The sequence below is a fragment of the Coenobita brevimanus genome, chromosome 1 (genome assembly GCF_032717465.1).
Source record: "Coenobita brevimanus isolate Jiangsu-jjx chromosome 1, ASM3271746v2, whole genome shotgun sequence".
Lineage (NCBI taxonomy): Eukaryota > Metazoa > Arthropoda > Malacostraca > Decapoda > Coenobitidae > Coenobita > Coenobita brevimanus.
Window position 1 is genome coordinate 23153776 of NC_136954.1, and position 4985 is coordinate 23158760.

Genomic DNA, 4985 nt, shown 5'->3' on the forward strand with positions numbered 1-4985 from the left:
TCCCATAGGGGGTAAGAAAGGGAAGGAGGGAAGGAAAAGAGAGGGGAGGAAAGTATGATGGAGGCAGGGGGAGGGAGGGAGGGAAGGAAGGAAGGAAAAAAGAGGGGAGGAGAATATGATGGAGGCAGGAGAAAGGAGGGAGGGAGGAAGGAGTAGGTAAATGTTTGAGTGGAGGGAAAGAGTCGAGGTATGAGGAGAGTGGTGAGGAGTAGGAAGGGGAGGACAGTGGAGAGGGTGAGAGGTGAAGTATGGAAGGGAAGGAGGAGAGGGTGGGGATGCTGCTTGGTTGGGGTGGAGATGAAGAGTTGAGGTAAGAATAAAGTGGTGAGTGGGGGAAGAGGAGAGTGGAAGGAGGGAGGAGAACGGTAAGGAACAGAGAGAGAGAGAGAGAGAGAGATCGGGGAGGGAGGCAGTGATGAGCAGGAAGGGAAGAGGAAAGTGGAGGGGGGGGGGGGCATATGGCAGAGGAGGAGATGATGAATAGGGGCAAAATAATATTGAGTGGTAGAGGAACAGTGGAGGATGAAGGGGATAAAGAATGTGTAAGGGTAAGGGGTAGAGGATGGGAGGAGGATTGAGGAAAAGTAATGTGAGATGGGGAGAGAAATAGGTGGAAGAAAAGTTTGGCCATCAGGGGAAAATGGTAAGAATTGGGCTGGAGTGGGAATGGGAAGCGCTGGGAAGGTTGACGTGTGGAGGGGGAAAGGGGGAAAATTCTGTGGAGGGGGGGGGTAAAGGAAGGCATCGGGAGTGGAGGAAGAGACGTATGACAACGGACAAATAGGAGGAGGAGCTCAAGCAAGGAATTAAGCTCTCTGAAATGCATGAAAATAAAGGTAAACTAATTCAGGAAGAGTAGACAGGGACGAGGACGAGTGGGAAGAAAGGGAGAAAATCAGGTTATTAGTAGAGTATGAGAGTTGTATACAGGAAGACAAACATTAAATCTGTTTGATCCATTCGAGCCTTGTTTGTTATTGGATAGGTGTTAATGAAAAAATCTGTTCTAGAAGGCAAAGACAGGGCTAGGTAAATATAACTATTTGGGAATAGCAAGAATATAATACAGGTGCAGATGAGGTGGTTGGGTTGAGGTGGTTAAGCAACGGACTGTTTTGCAAAACTGGTGGCTGTTTGCAAAGTACGGTATTACCCTAATAGCACCGCGGGGCCCTAGGGTACACACACACACACACACACACACACACACACACACACACACACACACACACACACACACACACACACACACACACACACACACACACACACACACACACACACACACACACACACACACACACACACACACACACACACACACACACGTTTTCTCTGTTTCCTTGCCTCATTAAGACTCAGAGCTATGACATACACCTGTGTATTTCCTTAAAGTCTTTAATCTTTAACTGTGTATGTCGCCGATTGGTACGGTTACAAGTTCTCGCAGTATCGAGTGTGTTACAAAACCGAAAGAAACCTAGCACAGCACAAACGAATAGAACTACTGTATGTAATATTTTCACTAAGTCGGCAGAGTGTCGTTTTGATTGTTATTGTGAGTATTATACCCTTTTTACTGTAACTTGGCCCAAAATTACCATCTCTCCATCTTGAAAGCTGAGGTATAACAAGAGATTAACACTAGAGTGAGGTGTGTGTCTCGAAGTGCTTTGGGAAGGATACAGAGCCGTAGTATTATTGTCTTCTACCTCTGAGCAAAAGGAAGAAAATCTAGGCCAACTAAAGATGAAAGAACTAGAGTACGAATGAGAATGAGTGAATGAGTGAGTGTTTCAACCCCAACTGGCTAAATGTCATGAGTTTCAGTGACCCTCTTTTACCGACAGACTGACAATTATTATTATTATTTTTTTTTCATCCGACGAGATTGGCCCATTCTCCAACTTGAATGCGAAGTAGTGGCTGAGTAAAATTCGATGGACTGTAATCATGAGGTAGGAATGAGACTCCTTGGATAGTATTTAGGTGGACCTTGCCATGTGACTACACTTATCATCTATTGAGCTGAAGGAGGTTGGAGATTTTTACCAGAAAATACGCACTGAGAAGGAAAAAAAAAAATAGATGTTTAAGAGGAGAGAGAGATAGAGAACTAGCTAGGAGAGATCAGGTAATGTGAGTGAGAGTGAGAGACTAAGGTAGTGCGAGGAGAGAAGTGACTGATGATATTTGTACGGGAGAGTGAGAGACTGACTAGGAAACTGCAAAGGAGTTAAGTTTTTAAGGGAAGGTGAGGGACACACAAAAATGAGTGTGGAGAATAGGTAACAAAGAGTTCAGGGAAAGTGGTATGTCGTGGGCGGGGAGGTTGTTACAGAGTATGCACGGAAACGCTGGAAGGCGATTTAGTCGAGGCTTCTCACAGAATTTAACGTCAGAGTGTAGATAGATGAAGATTGATAAACAGATAGATAGACAAATACAGTGTATTATACCTGACGAACATTTCTTACAACCAGTCCTCATGTAGTGGATTTTTTCTTCGAGTATCAGAAAACCTGGCGGCAGTCTCTTCAGCACAAGATTCACCAGAAGAAAAGGGAGTCTTGTTAGGAAAAGTAAGAAAAAATAGTAAGGAAGTAGTGTCTCAAAAATGTAGATTCCAAATAATATTTGCATCAGTGTCTAGAATAGCTCACTTGGTAAGCTGCTGTAGTCACGCAGTTGTATGCGCTAGTTCGAATCCTCGCAATATTTAAAAAAAAAAAAAAAAAAAAAAAAAAAAAAAAAAGCCAACGGCCATGCCACGTTGAGTACACCGCTTCCCATCCGATCAGCGAAGTTAAGCAACGTTGGGTCTGGTTAGTACTTGGATGGGTGACCGCCTGGGAACACCAGATGCTGTTGGCATCCCTACGTCAAGTGGGGTTGGTGGAGGATTAGTGCCCCTCCCTGTAAAACAATTAACTCTAAGCCATTGGCCACCCCATTTGGGATACATGGCGTCTGGCAATGGATGGATGGATGGTCTAGAAACCACGACCTTTAGTGTTTCGGTAAGGTGAATAAGTAAATAAAGAAATGAAAATATAAATAAATAAATATACGAAATGTAGCAAATGAGCTACAGTCTAAAATGCACCCTAAAACTCCCTGAAAAATCTCAAGCCGAATCCCCACCCCCCAAAAACAAAACGAAACCAAGAAAATCCGTTTTCCCTCTCGAGGCCCCGTAAACATTACTAACACAACTACCCCCAAGGGTTGTTTCTGTTGTTGTTGCACAACCACTGTTATACCTGTCCCAGCAGACCCGTCGACGGCATGTAAGCAACTGCTTCTGTGGGGTCGTCCCATAGGTTCTCTGCACCGTGTTGTGTCTGTGTCTTACCGTGATATGTGCTATGCTGTGCTCCATTATAATGTGTTATGTTGTTATGTCGTAAGTGGGGCACGTGTCGTCAGTGACGCCACCCACCAGTAATCTGAGTTGGTAATTGAGGAGGGCTGGGTGATGTCCTGATATAAGACTAACTAAGTGAACACGACCAACTCTATTTAAGGATACCGTACCTCTGATGGGTGGATGTCGGGAGGGGAGATTGTGGTATTGCGTTGCAGTCAAGGTGTTGTATTGCCCTGCACGTGAAATGAGTATGCAGGTGTTTCTCCATTGCTTGTGTTAGATTGTGTGGAGGAGGGATGATGTTGAAGAGGGTTTGGTAATGATTATGTGGTGCTTGTTTTGTGTTTAGTTGTGTTGTGTTGCTCTGGCATGTAATGACGAGTGTTGTTTGTTGGCACAGGCTGCCGCGTATTGTGGTATTGATGCAGCCAGTGATGATGTGCAGAGCTTTGTTGTACATGGTCTGCAAGGTGGTGTAGAGTGTGTTAGATAGGATGGGGACACATGCCGGGGACACCACAGATCCGATATATTGTTTGTGGAGTTGGGAGCGCATTTCTTTTTGTTGCCCAAATTCTCTCTCTTTATTTGCCCTAAGAGTGTTGAGTTTGGGATGCACCGTTTATTGTCCTCTTGTATGTGGTCCTTGACGATGTGTCCAGTGTCATATGTCCGGCCGAAAAGTCAAAACCATTCTTACTTCTCTGCTCCCCTTCTCCCCTCCCCCCCAAAAAAAAACTCCCCCACTCTGAAGTCTCGAGGTGAATAAAAAGTCCTTGCCGGTAATAAAAGTCTTAAAGTCAATACTCCTAACCCTCAAAAAGCCTCAAACCCATCAATATCTTTCCACAAAGTCTCAAATCCAGTGCCCCCCCCCCTCGCCAAAAAGTCCCAACCCTATCTATCCTGCTCCCTTAAAAAAGATGACAGAAAAGAAAAAGAATGGAGAGGAGGGAAGGGGGGGAAGGGGAAGGTCAGAGGCTAGAGACGAGGACAAAACCCATCCAATGGTAAGCGACACAAAATCCCCTCCTGATACGGCGGAATTGCCCAGAATTGGTCCTTGCTGTGCCAACTTAGTTTAATATCCCAGCTACGTGCTTGGACTGCCTGCCGCCCTCCCTGCCTCAACCCTCCCTGCCCCATCTTCTCTGCCTTTGCCTCCTCCCTACCTCCCTCACAATCTCCAACTCCCCACCCTCCCCAGCCTCTATCGTCTTTCGGATATTTGCGCCGACTGCCTGTCTGCCTTCCCTCCCGCTCCTCTGTCTGCCTCTTTGTCTGGGTTAGCCTGTCAGTTTGTTTGTCTGTCCCCCACCTCTTGTATACCACTTCCCCTCTCCATCCCCTCTACCCATCTCCGATCTTTCCTTCTTCGACTTCTCCCACTGATGTTATTATTATTATTATTATTATTATTATTATTATTATTATTATTATTATTATCATCATCATCATCATCATCATCATCATCATCATCATCATCATCATCATCTTCATCATCATGATCATCATCATCATCATTGTTATTTTTTTTTTCTCCTCCATCTCCTTCTTATGCCAATTTCTGTTCCTTTTCTTATTCCTATTCTTATTCTTATTCTTGTTATTATTC

At 44.8% G+C, this 4985-nt stretch overlaps 1 non-coding gene across 1 annotated transcript; it reads left to right on the plus strand.

Moving 5' to 3' along the window:
* The first annotated feature begins 2755 nt into the window (after positions 1-2755).
* Positions 2756-2874, plus strand: LOC145416660 (5S ribosomal RNA). Its single transcript, XR_013900320.1, has one exon. It is a non-coding gene; the product is annotated as a 5S ribosomal RNA (ribosomal RNA).
* Positions 2875-4985: the final 2111 nt, after the last annotated feature.